General features: G+C 45.8%; 1 long non-coding RNA gene across 1 annotated transcript in view; it reads right to left on the bottom strand.

Annotated features, from left to right (window-relative positions):
* The window catches only part of LOC309851159, a 54,705-nt gene extending 37,556 nt beyond the window's left edge, over positions 1-17,149 (bottom strand). The window contains exons 1-3 of the long non-coding RNA XR_014304665.1: positions 16,766-17,149; positions 15,171-15,372; positions 7,910-8,019 (exon numbers count right to left, since the gene is read on the bottom strand). This is a non-coding gene — a long non-coding RNA (uncharacterized lncRNA). The remainder of the gene's footprint in view (positions 1-7,909; positions 8,020-15,170; positions 15,373-16,765) is intronic.
* Positions 17,150-19,516: the final 2,367 nt, after the last annotated feature.

Genomic DNA, 19,516 nt, shown 5'->3' with positions numbered 1-19,516 from the left:
ACCATTTCCTTCCTCCCTGTCTGCAACACATACACCCTCTCAGTGTACAAATCAGGCAAAACTCACAATGTGCTCAGTGGCAGAGTGCTTCATTCAAAAATTAAAATATTTGGATCACCTGGTTGGCTCAGTCAGTAGAGGATGTGACTCTTGATCTCAGGGATATGAGTTCACGCCCCACACTGGGCATGGAGATTACTTTTTAAATTAAAAAATTGTTTAAGTTAAAAAAATTTTTTTTTAAGATTTTATTTATTTATTTGAGAGAGAGAGTATGCACATGAGTGGGGGAGGGTTGGGGAGGGGAACAAACAGACTTTCCACTAAGCATCAAGCCCTACTGGACAGAGGGCTTGTTCCTAGGACCCCAAGATAATGACTTGAGCCAAAGTCAGATGCTTAACTGATGGAGCCACCAAGGTGCCCCAGTTTTTTAATTTTTAAATTTTTTTAGAGCAGGGAAGAGGGGCAGAGGAAGTGTGAGAGAGAGAATCTCAAATAGGCTCCACCCCCAGTGCAGAGCCAAACTGTGGGCTCAGTCTCATAACCCTAAGATCATGACCAAGATCATGACCAAGAGTCAGAGGCTCAACAAACTGAGCCAGCCACCCAGGTGCCCCTGGAGCCTACCTAAAAAATTTAGAATATTCACTGAGTGAAAAAACAGATATGTATTTCATGTTCTCATAGGAATACTATTACAATAGGACAATGGACTCCTGACTGAGGACTTGGCACTGAATAAGTCAGTGATATAACCAAAAATAGGTCCTAAAAGATCATCTGTAATCCTAAAAGATTCTGTAATCCCCTAGAACAATAGAAGCGTGAGACTCCACAATTTCTATAAAACACTCTCTGCAATGATTACACAGGGAGTCCAATGAGCTGTGCAGAATATAAAAGTGTCACTGGATCATATATTTGATCTAGAGCCTAATTGGATGGCCATAATACTGTCAATGAAAACCTTGCTCAATTTGTTAGAGTTTAGGATCGTTCATATGAGATGATTTAATGACCCAAAATATCTCAGAGATGCCTTTATTTTCTCTTGGTATATTTCCCTGGAGCCAGCAAAGCTATTTTAAACTATTTCCGTGAGTCAGTACATCCAGGGATCAAGTGCTCAATGCATTATTGGTAACGGTGGTCGTCCTGGCCAACTTGGCCCAGAGCACTGAAGAAGACATATGGGAAGGGGTGGGGATGTGGTACTTCATACACCTGCTCAGTGGTGTTCAGCTGGCTCAGTCAGTAGAGCATATGACTCTTGATCTCAGGGTCATGAGTTTGAGTCCCACAATGGGTGTAGAGATTATTTAAAATACACATACATCCATCCACTCAGGATATATACCCAGAGAAGATGGTCTGTAGGTATGGGTTCTGGGAGGCTGTCCAATTTACAGGCAGGGTATGGAATCTGGGGACCAGGACAATTGATGATGATAAGCATTTTTTTTAGTAAAGCAGGAGGTATCTGGGTCATCTGATACGGCAAGAGGTTGAGAGAGGGTAGCAACAGAACAAGTAATAAATTGACCTCTTTGGTACTCTTGGATGCCACACTCACTTTAAGATGCTTTGGAGTGACCCCCAAAGATCTGTGACACGTAGTCATTTGTGATTTTGCTAGGACAAGCATCTTAAACACCTGACACATGGGAACTAGCTGAATGAATGACCAGTCAGCTGCTGATGCAAGTATTAAAGCAAAGAGAAATTCAGTCAGAAAATGAAATATAACTGAATATCAGAATCAGCACTGCTGGGCTCAAAGGGAGGAACATTCTGATTGGACCCTATAAAACAAATTGAAGAAGCTGTTTGAATATGCCACAAAAGCTGATGATTAAGGCAAAGTTACATTTTAGTGAAATTTGAAAAGGAGACGAAAATGGAAGGAGGCTATGTACAACAGGCAGGTGACTCTGCTTCTGGAGAATAAGAACCACTTGTACAAACAATGTAGGGGTTCAGAGTGGCTGGGAGGAGTATTGCTCAAGCATGTCAGGGGTTGGCTGCTATCGGAAATTAGACTTGAAGGAGCTGATATCAGGAAAGCCTGTTTGGAAGGAGTGCCCACAGCTCCTGGCTGGAGTTCAGAGGATTTGGGTGGGGTTGGTGGGGTGCAGCAAGTCAGGAACTTAGTCCTAGGAGGCCTAGAGAGAATGCAGACAATCAGGCTTTTTTTTTGCTCCAGAAGAAAGGCAGAAGCCAGCCAACAGAACCTAGGACAGGGGCAAGAAGTCAGAGGTGGCCTCCAAGCAATCTTAACTTTGTGTTGTGTCCCCAAGCAGCAGACTGAACATCCTTCATCTTCCTTTTCCAAAGTTAGAATTAGTCCTAACAATTATTATGGGGCTGGGCTTACAGATTTGGGAGGAGGACTGAGGGCTCTTAGGTGTACCAGGGGCCGGCAGAACTAGGAACCTGGAAGGGTGTGAGAAAAATTGCCCAGTGAGAAGAGCAGCTGGTGGGTCAGGGTCAGACTGCTGCAGAAGCCCCAGACCAGTCAGGTGGTGTAGCACCTGATTTCTTTCTTTACCTGAGACTCTCTCCATGTGTGGCTGCCTGGATAAAGGTTAGGGCAATTTGTGCGGTGACAGTTTGAATAAGTTGGGATCTGTATTTCCCAGAATCCTCCTTTCTGCATGGTTCCAGGCAGGAGCTGGCCATAAGAGGAATTTGCATAAGATTTGGAAGGTGGAGGTGAAGCAGCAGCCATTACCCTCTAAAGGTTGTCACAGTTACAGAGAGAGGTGTGGGGGGGTTCCAGATTGTTCCTGTTCTCCCCTGGTCCTGACTGGCCTCTTTTTACCAACTGGTGACCCTATTGACTGATGGTGGCCCAGGACTCAGTGCCAGATGCTTGACAGTGATCCTCAAAGTAAGTAACTATACAGGGGCACAGCTTCCCACTGACCTCCCGGGAGCTTGCGTTTGCCATCCCATTTCAGTGCTGGATGTGTTTAGCTTCTCGGATTGACCAAACAGTGACCTCTTCTCTGATTCCCGATTTTCTGACTGATCCTGTACTTCCTGAGCTACTCCCACCATTGTGCACGCCCTCCTTCCTGTAATAAATTCCTTATCCCATAACTTCATAACTTAGGGCATTTCTGCTTCCCTGAATAACTTCTGACTATATTCCTGGTAGCCTGCATAGACTCCAGGGCAATCGAAGAATGGAACTTTCCACCTGCTTTCTTATTATGAAAATTCTTTGGCTGCAAGAGACAGAAAGCCATATTGAACAAATTTAAGCAAAAAAAAAAAAAAAGGGGGACCTTTCTTGGCTTGTATCCTCAACCCACGAAAGTGCAGGGGTGACAAAAGCCAGGAGTTCAAAACGGTTAGTCTCTCTGCTCTTTTCCTGTTAGCTTCATTCTCTCCTCCATCAGGAAATACTGATCAGTGCAGGCTGGGTCACAGGTACACGAGGCCAGAGGAATGAGACATTATAATCAATCCAGCCTGATCACCTCCTCCCCACCTTTATGATTTGGGGTTGAGTCTATTATCAGAGGAAATGTAGCACAAATGTGGCCTCTGTGGGTATTGCTGTGAACCAGGAAGCTACCTTCATTTACATTGACAGCACCCATTTAGTAGATTAAATTGGGTGATTTTGAGCACAGATAAAGCCCTTTCTAGCTAAGGTATCCAAGAGATATTTAGTGGTTGGAAGACACAAACTAATTGCATACGCTGCTCAGAGAATCTGATAGTACTCTAAAGTGCTTTAAGACCTTTTACAATGTACTAGAAATCCTACAACCACCCACCAGGGTTTACTGGGCATCCTTCTTGATTGCTTGCTTGTTTTCTTAGATTTTATTTTTTAAGTAATCTCTACACACAATGTGGGGCTCAAACTCACAACCCCAAGATCAAGAGTCACATGCTCTCCCAATTGAGCTGGCTGGGTATTACTGGGCATCTGGAGATGGAGCTCTAAAACATGTCTCATAATTGGCTAACACAGGCAGAAGGCATTCTGACAATGAAAGAGGGGAGACCATCTTTGTTCTTAGACATTACAAGAAACAAGAGAAGGAAGGGTAAGAGATAAATACAAGTTTTAATCAGGAAATGAAGGAAGTGAAAGATGGAGACCATTATACCCTTACCATGTTGCATCTCCCTAACCACAAACACGGTATATAATCTCTCTGTTTGTTTAGGAAATTTTTTATGTATTTGAATAAAGACTTTAAGTTTTCTCCATAGTAGCTTTGACCATATTTTGTTAGACTTCTTCCTAGTTAGTATACAGATTTTGGCCCTATTATAAATAGTACTTTTAAAATTAAAATTTCTTCAAAAAAATTAAATTAAATTAAATTTTCTAATTGTATGCTATTGGTGAATAGGAAAGCAATTTGTGAGTGGGGGCAAGGATCTTATGTCTAAAAACTTTAGTGAACTTGCTCACTAGTTCTAAGAGTTTATCCAGAGAGTCTCTTGAATTTTCTATATATTGTCTCCTAATTTTCACATGAAGATTAATTTTCCCTCAGTGAAAAATCCAAATGAAATAATACAAATCTAGGACCATTATACTCTGTACTAATTTTCCTTGCATTAACATTTATACATAAACTAATATTTATTTAGCGCTGACTGGAAATCTTATGGTCTATGGAAGTGTTTTGCAAAGTGTGTTGCATCCACCAACATAAGGTTTTCATATTTCATACTATATTCTTTCTTAGAGATTCACAAAGGCTCTGAGAAGTCCTGCAAAGAAATCTAACTTGGTGAAATCCTACATTCCGAACTGATTTTAACATGAAACCCCTTTTCAAGCAATATCTTCCAGTCTTCTGAGAAATTACTTTTTACAAAGGGCACACTTTGGGAAATGATGGTCTTAGGAAACATAGTCATTGTGAAATTGCTTAACTCCAGGATTTTCTCAAAGAATCTACTGTCTCTTTCACTATATTTTCTGGAAGCTGGGCTGGGCAGAACAAAGTTCTGCTTGGCTTTTGCAGTTTCTACTCTCCAGTCATTAACAATAACTCCCTATGAGTTAATGCCAGTATTATAAAAGAAAGAAAAATATTCATATTAAATATCATGAGACTACCTACTACTTCTTTTCCTTAGGAACAGTCCACAGCTGGTCACAGTGGGAAATCATCCTTGAAATTCTGCCTATATATATATATATATTTTTTTTTTTTAAGGTTTTATTTATTTATTTGACAGGAAGAAAGATCACAAGTAGGCAGAGAGGCAGGCAGAGAGAAGGGTGGGGGAAGCAGGCTCCCCACTGAGCAGAGAGCCCGATGTGGGGCTCGACTCCAGGACCCTGAGATCATGACCTGGGCCAAAGGCAGAGGCTTAACCCACTGAGCCACCCAGTCACACCTCTGTCAATATATTTTAACTGATATGGAGATGAGATCTTTCTCTGCTTCTATTGCTCTTCCTGCTAAGCCCCAGGCCATCAGCTCTTATGCCATGTTTTTTTCCTTACATTGTACAGAACTACACATGTTTATCAAAAGCTGTCCCTTCTGTGTTCTGGATTATGTACAAAGGCTACAAATTCATCAGAGTACAAATAAATAAATGGAAATAGAAAAGGTCCACAAGTAGGAACATATTTTATTAGGGGGAAAATGTTTTAATTATGTAAATCTTCCTTGTGTTACTCTTATTTTAAAGTAAACCTTATGCCCAACATGGGGCTCAAACTCATGACCCTGAGATCAAGAGTCACATGCTATAGCACTGAGCCAGCCAGGTGCCCCTTGCATTACTCTTTTTGATCTGAATGTTTATTCAATCATTTGAAAGGGTAACAATGTATCCATCTCAGTGGGTATCTCCCAGGTGTACATCAAAATCATTTGTGGAGCTCTGCAAAAATATAAATAGCTAAGCCCTACCTGAGAACCTAACAATTAGAATCTGTATGGAGAAGCTTAGGCACTTGTATTTTATTAATTTGAGAAAAAGAGAGTGTGAGCAAGAGAGAGAGAGAGAGAGAGAGAGAGAGTGTGCACTCACACAAGCTGGGGGAGGGACAAAGGGAGAAGCAGACTCCCCACTGAGCAGGGGGCCCAATGTGGGACTCAATCCCAGGACCCTGAGATCATGACCTGGGCTGAAAGTAGATGCTTAACTGACAAAGCCACCCAGGTGCCACTGTATTTTTGTTTTTTAAGATTTTATTTATTTATTTATTTAGAATGTGAGCAGCTGGGGAGGTGCACAGTGAGAGGGAGAGAGAATCTCAAGCAGACTCCAAGCTGAGCAAGGAACCCAACTTGGGGCTTGATGCCAAGACCCTGACATCGCAACCTGAGCTGAAATTCAGTTGGCACTTGTATTTTTAAAAGCTTTGCAACTTATTCTCTACCATTTACTCTATAGCCTCTCTTTTTTAATAAACGATTTTTCCATATGGCCTCGCCTAAATTTTTTGTCTGATTTTGATTTTAAATAATAAAAAATATTTTTAAGGAAAACAAATCAATTCCAAACCCACTTCCCAAACACATGAAATTTTTTTCCCATGTCTGGCTCTAGTCCTTTTTCATGTAGAGACATTTTTGAATTCTGAATTTGTCACTTAACATTTTATTTATAAAATTTTCCATGCTATCATATAGTGGTAAGATTTGTCACTTTAGGAAATATATGATATTCCAGAATGCATTTATTTCCAGAAAGTAGTACCATATTTTAGCATTTAATCATTTGTATCATATTAAAGCATTTATTTGTATCATATTTTAGCTAACCATTCCCTTACTATTGGACATTTAAGCTGTTTCTCTATTTTTTTAAGTGATCTCTACACCCAGTGTGGGGCTCAAATTCACAACCTTGAGACCAAGAGTCTGATGCTCCACTGACTAAGCCAGTCAGGTGCCCCCTGTTTCTCCATTTTAGAATGCTCTAGAAAAAATGGCAATGAAGAGCTTGGTGTGTATGCTGCTTTCCTTTTGAATCAATGCCCTTGAGATAATTTTCTGAAAATCTAGTTATTGGGTCAAAGGATATGAACGTTTTTTTATGAGTCTGTTAATGATTACTAAATTGCTTTCCAAAAGGTTGAACAAATTCACAAAGCCATGCCCCAACTCCATGGCATGAATGCTCAGGTTTTCAAGGAGGAGCAGGCAATACTAGAGCCCTGTTTGCTGTTCCCATAACAGGTTGAAAAAACGTTTGCAAATGTAGCAGTCATATCACTTAAGAAGTAAGTTAAGAAAATGAATAACAACAGTATACTGTCACCCCTCAACTATCTCATCTACCATGTGCCAGTATTTTCCTTGCATTGTATTTAATCCTAAAAAAAAGCAAACAAAAAAGCGAACAACAACAACAAAAATGGCAAGTTAGATCTTACTGCCCCTCCTTTTACAGATTGAAGAAAGAGTGGAAAAGATTTTGAGTAACCTGCTGCCCAGATCTGGGTCTAGGTCTTAAGATTCCTGGCAGCCTCAGCCTTCCTCCTCTTGGAGCGCCCAGCTCCTATTTAGGGAGGTCCAGCAAAGAGGGAGGTCTGGAGAGATCACAAAGAGAGATAAACAAACACTGGGCCAGCCCAGCTATTCCAGTCATGACAGCCAAGGCACTAGACATGTAAGTGACGCCATCTTGGATCTTCCAATCTTAGTCAAGTCAACCAGCCAACAACATAGGGAGCAGAAACAAACCATCCAATGAGCTAAAAATTAGTGATTGTTTTAAGCCACTTCAGTTTTGGGATGGCATGGTTTGGTATGCAACAACAAATAATGGGAGCAATACATTTTATTTTGGTAAATAACAAATGCAGAAAGAGTAGCGGGGATACCTTCGAGCTCCCTTAACTCTAACATAGGCAGAATAAAAGTCACTGACATTTACCACCTTTTCATCCCGCGTCTGTACTTACCTCTGTCACAGCACTGACCCCACTGCACATGGCCTTCACCATGTTCATGTCTACCTTCTCTACCAGATGCGGGGCCTCCGCCTTGGTAACCACAACACCTTACACAAGACCTAGCACAAAATAATTAATACACATATGTTGAATGAATCTTGACTTGTTCCTGATTGCTTAATAAAAGCACTTGAAATGGAATAATAGCTTTTATTTATTGGGTTCAGCACTGTGCAAAGTATTTCATATGGGGTATCTCAGTTTATCTTCACAAAAATCGCATAAAGTGGGTCCTGTAATTACCCTCATCTTACAGATGAGGATACTGAGAGGCTAGGTCAAATTACTTGAGGTTACAAGTGTTTTGTTTCTTTTTTTCTTAATTAATTAACAAGGAGACAGAAGTTTATTGAGGACACTGCAAGGGAGCAGAGGGTGGGACAACAAAGGAGAGACTGTCTGCCAGGAGGTGGGGTGGGGGGCTGCTGTTGTTGTTGGGGGTAGTGAGAAGGCATGGGAATATATGGAATTTTCTGGTTCCTGTTCCCAGTTGTAAGTAGCCCATTGGTCAGCCAGGGACTCTGGGCTATTTTGAGGTGGGTTGCCTGATGGCCTGTCTGTATTCAGCCCTGGGGTCACTGTGGGTTCTTCTGCCTTAATCAAGCTTCCATTGCTCAAGCCTGTTTGCCTGAAAGTGGCCTCTATATGCCCCCCTGACTGATTAAGGAGGACAAATCTTTGGCATTTGGGTGGAGGTCTCATCTTCAGTAGCTGCTTTCTGCTGGATGTAGGTGGGGGCTGTCCCGACCTAAGCTGTCCATCAGGGGTTCTGTGCCGTTAAAGACCAGAGCATGGTGTTAGAGGAATGTGCTGAGAGGTGATCCAAGTGAGATTCTCTGGTGGTCAGGTCTGATGGCACCGGCTGGAACCCTTGTGGAATCATCACTTGTATGTGGAATTGTTGGATTCATTCGGATCCACAGAAATGTAGATCAAGATGGTGGCTGGACCCATAGAAACAAAGGAAAAAGCGAGATGCAGAAAGAAGCAAGAAGCAAGGCTGAGGGTCACCGGGCTTCAGGAGGGGTTCCAACTGAGTCTGCAGTCTGCAGTCTGCTTCAGGAGGGGTTCCAACTGAGTCTGAATCTGCAGTATGTGCGGATTCACCCTGGATGGGCTGCCACTGCCAACTGTGCCACAAATTAGGAACGGATGCCTCAGGGGGATGGAGTGTGAGAGGTGAGGACACAGGCAGTCCAACCTCTCTGCCCTCAGCCCTTCAGACCAACACCAGAGAGCTGCCCTGGCCAGAGACCTTCAGCTGTTTGAGGAACACCAGGGTTAGGCTGATAGAGGGCCGAAAGTTGAAAGAAGGGGGAGGGAAGGATCCCTCCGAAGGGCAAGGGGGAAAATCCCTCACCCTTTTGGGCAAGGGTGGTCCAGCAGGTTCCCCCTGGGGCTCTGATCCTCATGGAGGAGAAACCTCAGCTGGAGGTCGTCAGATTCCCAGGGAGTACTAGAGTCAGTCCACCAAGGGAGAGTCCCGAGACATTCCCAGAAAAATCGTGGAGAGTCCTGGCCCTGCATGGCTGTGGTTCCAACCTGTGAGGGCCACCAAGTGGGGGTGACCCAATCCAGTGGAGGCCAATGTGTGGGCAGTGAAAGAATTCACCCAAGGCAGAACAAAAGAGATAGAAATTTATTGAATACACTGCAAGGGAGCAGTGGGCAGGCCAGCAAAGGAGAGACTGTTTGCCACAAGAGCATTTTAAATACCTGTACTGAGGGACGCCTGGCTGGCTCAGTCAGTGGAACATGTGACTCTTGATCTCAGGGTTATGAGTTCAAACCCCATGTTGGGTATAGAGATTACTTAAAAATAAATTCTTTAAAAACAAAAAACCAGGGACGCCTGGGTGGCTCAGTTGGTTGGGCAGCTGCCTTCGGCTCAGGTCATGATCCCAGCGTCCTGGGATTGAGTCCCACATCGGGCTCCTTGCTCCGCAGGGAGCCTGCTTCTCCCTCTGACTCTGCCTGCCACTCTGTCTACCTGTGCTCACTCTCTCTCTCTGACAAATAAAAAACAAAACAAAACAAAACAAAACAAAACAAACCCAAAACCGACCAAACCAAAACCTATACTGAACAAGGCAATACTTTAGGCTTTGGCAGTGGTTAAGTGAATGAAGCCATTGCAGTGTGTTGCACAAAACCCCTGGAGGTCTGGTTGCTTGACTGTGTCATAGTAGACAGCACTTGTTCTGTTAGAGCTCACTGCCAACTGCAGGAATGTCATGGAGGGTTGTGCAGGTTGTGTCCTGCACAAGGACATCTAGCCCAAGGGCAAGTAGAGGCTGAAATCTAGACTGTGCCATTGCACTCTGCTCACTATGGAGCCTGGCACAGAGCTGTGTCTGTCTGGGGGAGGGGACACCTGTTACCTAATTTGCACAATGCCACCGTGTGGGCTACTGGCAGTTCTCGATGGAATACGTTAGTTTGTAGGAAACTGGAGTGTCTCATCAAACAGAAGTCAGAAACTTGCCAGATTTTAGAATAGATAGAGCCAAGAAAATAGTTCCAGAGGACTTGTGGAGGGTGAGTGGAGGTTGGGGACAATGGAAAACTTTGGGTGCAGTATCTGAGCTCCCATATCATTATGTGCTCTACCCCATCACTCCTAGAGGTGAGTCGCCTTGGGAAAAGGTGTCATCCCACAGAAGTTCCCATCCCTGTGGGTTATCTGAGACTCCTAGATCTTGCTGTTTCAGACAATCCCAGTTGCAGCGGTGTACCAAAAGGTATGCACACTAACAAAATAAACACTGCACAACAGATTATAAACCTTATGAGAGAGGGCTCACTGCAGTGTTCTTAGAGAGTCCAAGCAACTTGAGCCTCCCTACACGCAGCATGGTCAGATGGCCTCCTGGGAGGATTGTGATAGTGGGCCCAGAAGGATATCCCTCCCACGGGATAAAATAAAGTAGGTAACAGTCTCTGATAATTAATTGCTTCTCTGTGTCCACGAGCTTGGCTAGAGCTGAAGGACCTAAACTGCTTTGGGGTACAACTTCACCCTGTCTGAAGTAGTTTACAGAGTTTCTTAGGCTCCGCTTCCCAACTGTACTGCCATTGCAAGAAGCTGAGAGGAGTGGAGAGGCTCTGGGAAAGGGCCGAACACACCCCTGCATGACGCCCACTGAACAGAACCTGAATCAAGGTCTTAAATATGTAGCTGAAAAGTTCCCAGGAAATATATGGTGGTGGTGAGGCGATAGCCTGAGTGCTGGCTATCTGAGGCCCCTTCATGATAACCCCTTGGATGGGGCCTCTGCCCTGTGAAGCTAGGACACCTTGGGTCCAGAGGGGGAGGAAGGGGACAGCCCCCTTTTATCACCAGCTAAATGACTTCACATTCCCTTTCACCAACTGTCTGCCATGGGTTCCAGAAAGAAAGATACTGTATCAGTGTCTTAGGGCTGCTGGAACAAAGTATCACAAACTGGGTGGCTCAAAACAACAGAAATGTGTTGTCTCACAGTTCTCGAAGGAAGAAGTAAAAAATGAAAGTGTTCGAGAAGTGTTGTTTCTTCTTCACTCCTGGTGGATTGCTGGCAATCTCTGGCATTCCTTGGCTTCCAGATGCATAAACCCAATCCTCTCCTGTCCCATGGCACTTCTCTCTGTGTTTCTTGTCTTCCTGTGGCTGTCTGTCAGATTGCATTAGGGGTCAAATCTACTCTGGCATGACCTCAGCTTAACTTACATCTGCAACAAACCTGTTTCCAAATAGTCATGTTCTGAGGTACTGGGGTTGGGATTTCATCATATCTTTTTTTTTTTTTTAAGATTGTATTTATTTATTTGACAGACAGAGATCACAAGCAAGCAGAGAGGCAGGCAGAGAAAGAGGAGGAAGCAGGCTCCCTGCTGAGCAGAGAGGCTGATGTGGGGCTTGATCCCAGGACCCTGGGACCATGACCTGAGCCAAAGACAGAGGATTTAACCCACTGAGCCACCCAGGGGCCCCTCAGCATATCTTTTTTAAGGGGACACAAATCAAACATGGAGCAGCCATGTTTCTGTATCAAACTGCTTGCTGATTCTCTAGGTCTGTCTCCAGTAGTGCTATAGTGAGTTGGTTAATCCATGGGCTTCAAGTCAGATTTCTGAGGTTAAAACCTTGCCTCCACTGCTGTGTGACTAAGGGCTGCAAAATGGGAATGCAGTAGAATGAGAGCGTCTATTATCTGAGGCTGGTGGAGGACTGGAAGAAAGTACTTTGCACAGTGCCGGGCATTAAGTGTTCATTAAGTATTACCTATGGGTATTATTATTCTCTATTTCTTTTTTTTAACCCACTGAGCCACCCAGGCGTCCCAACTATTTCTTTTTTTTTTAAAGATTTTATTTATCTATTTATTTGACAGAGAGCAGGAACACAAGCAGGGGGAGAGAGAGAGAGGGAAAAGCAGGCTTCTTGCTGAGCAGGGAGCCCAATGCGGGACTCAAGCCCAGGACCCTGGTATCATGACCTGAGCCAAAGACAGATGTTTAACGGACTGAGCCACCCAGGTGTCCCTCCCTAACTCTTTCTATTGACTTCTTTAGGAGTAGATCATTTACTCTTCTCTGCAGACACAGCATGATCCTGGGGGTATAACCAGTGGAGAATGGGAGGGGTTTAGTTTCACTTGTTTATTCAATGAAACTGAAGGTGCTAGGACACTCCCTCACTGTATTGCCCATTAAGGGGACAGTTCATATTTGCTAGCACTGGAAAAGTTCCGTCTGCGGATGCTTCTGGTAGGAAACGCAGGACACTTCTCAAATATGTGTCCTCTGAAGTTAAATGTGCTGCCAAGAGAAGACAACTGGTTGACTTTATAACAGCCTCACAGGGGCACCTGGCTGGCTCTGTCGGTAGAATGTGTGACTCTTGACCTCAGGGTTGTGGTTCAGGCACCACGTTGGGTGTATAGCCTACTTAAAAAAACACAAAAAACAAAAAACAAGAGCCTCACAAGAGGACATACTGGTGATGTTTTGATGAAAGTTGCTGTGGTCCTAAAGTCCTCACTCAGCCTTATGACAGATTCAGAAACTCCACCACATTTGAATTCCAAAACTGAAAGCTGACTCAAACAACAAACCTTTACAAGGTCTACGAGATGGAGAAAACAAGAGGGTCATTTGTGTAATTTACAGTGACCAAAATCTACCTGTAAGGCAGTCCAGCTATGGCTTCTCTCCTCGGAGAGAATTATCAGAAGGTTGTTTTGTGGGTATGGAAACAGGATAAGGGGCAGAGTTCTAGGATTTAAATGAATAATAGTACTGGGTTCTGATCTGACCATTTCCACTTAACCAGAGAGGGCAGTGTCTTGATTAGACTGGATTGAGTGCCTTCTCCCTAAGACAGGCACTACTCGCTCCCCAACTTTTTCTTTTGGTCTCCTTTGTCACTTCCTACTTCTAACTGACATATTCCTTTTTTTTTTTTTTTTAAAGATACACTGTTACCTTCTGTCTTGTTCCACTTATTAGATTCTTACTCTTTTATTTAAAAAAATTTTTTTTATTAAGTCATCTCTATTCCCAATGTGGGTCTCCAACTCACGAACCTGAGCTCAAGAGTTACATGCTCTACAGACTAAGCCAGCCAGGTTTCCGTTATTATTATTTTTTAACATCAGGATTAGAGAATCTGATAGAAGTTATTCATGACTATTTTCACAGAAAAACATCATACTTAAAAAACTATGTGAGCAATTTCAGAGGGTTCACAAAAGTCCTTGAAGCTGTTTTATATATCCTATCTTAAAATCCCTGTCTTTTTTTTGTTTTTAAGATTTTATTTTATTGGGGCACCTGGGTGGCTCAGTGGGTTAAATCATCTGCCTTAAGCTCAGGTCATGATCCCAGCATCCTGGGTTCGAGCCCCACATCAGGCTCCCTGACGAGCAGGGAGCAGGGAGTCAGGGAGCCTTCTCCGCCACCACCCCCCTGCCTGCCTCTCTGCCTACTTGTGATCTCTTTAAAGGATTAAATCTTAAAAAAAAAAAAAAATCGATTTAATTTATTTATTTGACAGAGATCACAAGTAGGCAGAGAGACAGGCAGAGAGAGGGGAGGGAGCAAGCTCCCTGCTAAGCAGAGAGTCTGATGCAGGGCTCAATCCCAGGACCCTGGGATCATGACTGAGCTGAAGACAGAGGCTTTAACCTGCTGAGCCACCCAGGCACCCCTTAAAATCCCTGTCTTAAGCAGGCTTTTTCCCATATTGAGCTGATGCTAAAGTTTAAGCCTCTTCCTCAGGGCCAAGTTCTTAAGATGGCCCTCCATCCTCACCTCCCTTCTCATTCCTCCACCTTCTCATTCTCATACTAGGGCCACCTCGTGACCTCTGCACTGCCCTGACCTTGTGGCTGGCCACCTCTGCCTCCGCCACAGCTGCTGGGTTGATCTTTAGCTGTGATTATAGTTAATCCTGTCTTCAGCTCCCACCCCTCCACCCCCCCCCCAACTGTGTCTTACACTTTCCCTAGTACTCCAGTTACCCCACTTCACCTCTTCCTTTGCTCATGTGACCACACCTAGGATAGGACTAACACATTGATATCATTTCCTCCTGCTTTTCTGCCTCTCCTCATAACCATATTCATAGCCTTGTCTCCCTCTTTTTTCTACTTCCTCCTATTCCCCATTTTTTCCTACCAATCCTTCCAGGACATAACAGCTTGGACATCATTTTCCCAGGTTCTCCCCCATAGACATTTCATCCCTCCACCACCACCAGGGCATTGTCTTTCTTTAAAATATCCACTTAAAAAAAAAAAAGATTTTATTTATTTATTTGACACAGAGAGAGAGAGATCACAAGCAAGCAGAGAGGCAGGCGGGGGGGGGGGGAGCAGGCCCCCTGCTGAGCAGAGAGCCTGATGTGGGGCTTGATCCCAGGACCCTCAGATCATGACCTGAGCTGAAGGCAGAGGCTTAACCCAGGCGCCCCTAAAATGTCCACTTTTTAAATGATTTTCAATACAGATTTGTATTTCCAACTTCTGCCAATTTGAACTTCATATGTGCATATACAACTTAACTACTTATTTGCACTCGACAGTCACAAAACACTATATATATAGTGGCTCCCAAATGAAACCAATGATTCACTGTCCCCATCTTCCCTCATCTCAATAAATTGTACCCCATTTAACATAGTGGTTCAAGCCAGAGAAAGGATTGTTAATTGTTCCCTTTTCCTTACCTCAACATGAGTGAAGTAGTCTTGTTGGTACTTCTTCCAAAATATACCTTGTGTCCAAAGCCATCTCTGCATACCCACTGCCATGACTCTTAGCTCAGGCCAGCACAATTTCTCATCTGGCTCATTGTAGCAGTCTCTCTTCTGGTCTCCCTGCTTCTGTACTGGTCTTCTAATCCATTCTTTCCATAGCAGCTTCAGCTTCCTTTTAAAAACAGAAGTTATATTGTATCACTCTTTCTCTTTTAAAGTAGGTGCCACACCCAACGCAGGGCTTGAACTCAGGACCCAGAGAACAAGACCTGAGCTGAGATCAAGAGTCAGATGCTTAACTTACTGAGCCACCTATGCACTCTTAGTATTACTTTCTACTTAACCTTTTTTAATGGATTCCCGTTTATTCACTAAACACTTTTTTTACTGAGTGCCCTCCATATGTCATGCCCCCAATGATATCAGCTCTTGTGAATAAATGAAGTATATAGAATGTAGATAGTGGTAAGTGCTGTGAAGAAAAATAAAGAAGGGGTGAGGGATAGAGAATTGTGTGGGTGGGGGCGTGCACCTGCATGCATGTGTGTAATTACAATCTTAAATAGGGAGAACAGGGAAAGTTTCACTGAGACTGAGTAGATGACCACTGAGCAAAGGACTTGAAAGAGGTGAGTATAGTCTGCAGAGTTCTGCAGAATATTCCAGTCAGAGGAAATAGTAAGTGCAAAGGTCCTGAGGTAGAAGCATGCTCGGCTTTGGAGCTAAGCAGAGTAGAATAAAATTCAAGCTTTACTGTAGTTTATAAGGTGATCTAGTTCTCTTATCCTCTCCCCAGTTTGCAACCTTTTTTTTCCAGCATTGTGCTCAACCCCCACTATATATTCCATCCACACTGACCTTCTAGTTCACTAGAAGCTGTTTCTTCCTTTTGCCTGTGTTGTTGCCTCTGCTGGGAATACTTCCTAATCCTTCTTCCCAAATACTATTTGCAAGGCTGGTTCCTTCTCATCCACAAGGTTTCAGTTTAAGTTTTACCCTATGCCTTTTGGAACCATATAACTGTTTTTTTCTTTTTCTTTCCTATTTCAGCTTCCTCTTTGTTTCCTTCATAACACTAATCGCAGCATGCAACTGGGATTCATATATATATATATATATATATATATATATATATATAAGTTTATACTTAAAACTCAATAGTAAATGGTATCTCATTGTCATTTAAATTTGCATTTTGGTCACTAATGAGGATGAATGAAGCGTTTTCCCAAGTAATGGTTAGTGGTTAGCATGATCTCTTTTATTTTGCCCAAATGTTTACTTCACGTCCCTATTTTTTAAGACTGAGAACAGGCCCAGCCTACTGCAACCCATCCTGTTCACTTGTCTGGGGGCAACTTATTTTCCCAAGTTTCCTGGCAGAGTTAGTGACTCGTAGTGACCACCTCTTCACAGGAATTTTTCCAAAACCCAAACCCATTTAGAGGACAGTGTTTGTTTCAGTTCAACCTCACCGAATGTGAAAATGGGCAAAAAAGTTGCATTTGAGTAGTGCGAGGTACTCCCTATTCTGCAGTCATTATTGAACAATTATTAATGGCCACCTGATTATGCATTACGAAGTACTGACAGTTCCGGGGAAGCAACGGGGTCCTGCCCCTCCCCGGCCAGGCCACTCCGCCTTTTCCAGGGGGCTGTCCGCGACGCGGCAGGCAGATGGTCTAACTGACGCCGGGAAAGCGCCCAGAGCTGAGGCAGGAGACCCCACGCTGCGCTCGCCCGGTAGACCTTTGGGGTTCCGAGACATCTCCCCAGGCTCCAGCCAGGCCGCTCTCTCCAACCCCGCCGAGATTACACTTCCTCTCGCGAGAGCCCGAGCGAGGCCAGGCTGCGGGCGGCGGCTGCGGGATGTTGGCGAGGCGCTCCAGACCGCGCCCTCTCTGGCGCAGCTGGGAGAAGCGCGGGCGGGAGAGGCAGGCGGCGCGCACGCGCAGGTGAGAGGGGCGGCGCGGGGCACCAGGGCGGGGGGCGGGGCCTTGCGTCGCGCAGCGGGCACGTAGCTGCGCGTCCTCAGTATTTAATGTCTCTGTGTTCCTCCGGCCTGGGCAAGCACGTGGGGGAGCGGCCGCAGCGCAGCGGGGCTGGGCTGCTGGGCCCGGGGGTGGGGGGGGGCGGCGGCGGGCGAGGACTCTGCATCCCGACTGTCGCCGAGGACCTGGTGAGTTGGGGCCGCCAGGGCGGCGGGCGCGATGACCACCTGCCAGGCCCCCGAGGGCGACGCCGTCGGGCGCGGGGAGTCTAAGGTGCAGGTGCGGTGTGCGACGCGCGCTCCAGGTGTCCGGGAGGCGGGAGGCTGCGGAAGCCGAGAGCGTGAGGAGGGGATCCGGCCCATCGCTTGCTGTCAAGCAGGCCCTTTCTCTGTCGTCGCCTGCGCGCCCCCTCTTCCTCCCCCGCCGGGGTTGTCTGCCGCGGGCTCCTGCTGACAGGTCGCGTGTGCGCGGCTGGAGCCATGGTCTGCGGCCGCATGGTGCCCCCCACGCGCGTCACAGCCCTCTGGGGGTAGGGAGGCGAGGACGCGGCTCCCGGGGCACCCCTCTGCGGCTTAAGTTTCCCCGAGCGTTCACTCCCTCCCGTGAGACAGACCCGAGCGCGTCCCACCCAAGGTCGCCCAACCCCACACGCGTTTACTTTTCAAAGGTCGTGTGTACCCAAGTGGGAACTGGGAGAGGCGGCGGCGGGGCGGGCTGTGGGCAGGGCCAGGCGCTCATAAGGGCGAGGAGGTGCCCCGAGGCCCGCGGGCACCCCTTTCTTCCTCCTGAAGGGCTGGAGTTGAAATGGTCACTTCAGGAACATTATCCAACTTCTGGGCCCCTTAAGCTCGCGCTGGGTTGCTCCCCGCCTAGGCACGGTGCTGGCAAACCCGTGCAGGTAGCCTAGCCCCTGGGAGTTCAGTGCGGCGAACCTGGGAAGAGGGTTGATTTGCGGAACGCGGAGGATGGGCTAGGGCAACGTTGTGATTGGAACGGTTTTGGGGGCAGGGACCTTTGGAACCGAGTTAGGGTCCTGAGGTCTAGGGCTTGGTGTCTCTCGAGAGGATTAGCATATGCAGCCCCTTCAAGGGTGTCGGGAGAGGTGGAGACTGTCCTGGCGGTAGTGCCCGCTGACTTCAAGTCCCGGGGCGCGTGGGTCACGTGTCACACTCCGCCTGCACAACCACCCCCCCCCCCCCCGCCGCCCCGGCCCGCGGTGTGGAGGGACCACACTAGTGTCGGGGTTATGGGTCAAAATGGGCTTGGGAAGACTGTGGTCTGAACGCCTCGGGGCAGGCTCTCACCAGTTCCGCTGCGCCCTAGGGTACAGTCCCTCCCTATCCCCACCCCCACCACCCCCGAGGGAGGCTAGGAAAGGCGCTGTTGATGGTGGGCGGTGTCGAACAGACCCGGGACTGCTGGAACCCCAGGGCCTTTCGAGACCTCTCCTGCAGAGATGCCGAGGGTGGCTGGTGCCTTGCGCTCCGCCGCCGCTAACAGAAACCCGGTGCTCTTCACCCCAGGTGTTAGTGAAGGCCGCTCCAGCCGGGTAGTGGGTATGGGCAGAGCAATTAGGTTAAGCCAACTATCTTTTCCCTACTGAAGTGTAGGCTACTTTGTGTTTAAATTTATCTCTTGCAGGGGAATCTGGGCTGCTTGACACCTGGTACGGTCATATCTGTTGGTTTCCTATCCCCCTCCCCCCTCCCCCCTTTGTCGCAATTACTGATCAAGGAACACCATTCACAAAAAGCTGTTAACTCTAGCAACTGGTAACCTTACTGTGTTCTTGTAACCAAGTGCTTCTCAAATTAGTTTGTTGTGTTTTGTTTTTTTTTTTTTAAACTATTCAGAAAGCAAAGCTTGGACTCTTAGTAAGCACCACCCATCCCTTTTGCTCTTAAAGGCACAGAGCACCTTTGAAATGAGTGGATAGATGATAGCTAGAGCATGATTTGATCATTTATCACATTTCTTTGTTTCTAGCATTCAAGTAGTTCACCTGCTGATTATTTAATATTTTCTGGGGGCGCCTGGGGCTCAGTTAAAGCCTCTGCCTTCTGCTTGGGTTGTGGTCTCAGGGTCCTGGAATCGAGCCCCGCTTTCTGCTCAGTGGGGAGCCTGCTTCCTCCTCTCTCTCTGCCTGACTCTCTGCCTACTTATGATCTCTCTGTCAAATGAATAAAATCTTAAAAAAAAAAAAAAGATTTTCTGAGGGGCGCCTCCCTGGCTCAGTGGGTAGAGCATGCGAGTCTTGATTTGGGGGTTGTGAGTTCGAGTTCCACATTGTGTAGAGATTACTAAAAAGTAAATAAAACTTTAAAA

The sequence above is a fragment of the Mustela nivalis genome (assembly GCF_964662115.1).
Source record: "Mustela nivalis genome assembly, chromosome: 17".
NCBI lineage: Eukaryota > Metazoa > Chordata > Mammalia > Carnivora > Mustelidae > Mustela > Mustela nivalis.
This window is presented reverse-complemented; position numbering and strand designations above follow the sequence as displayed.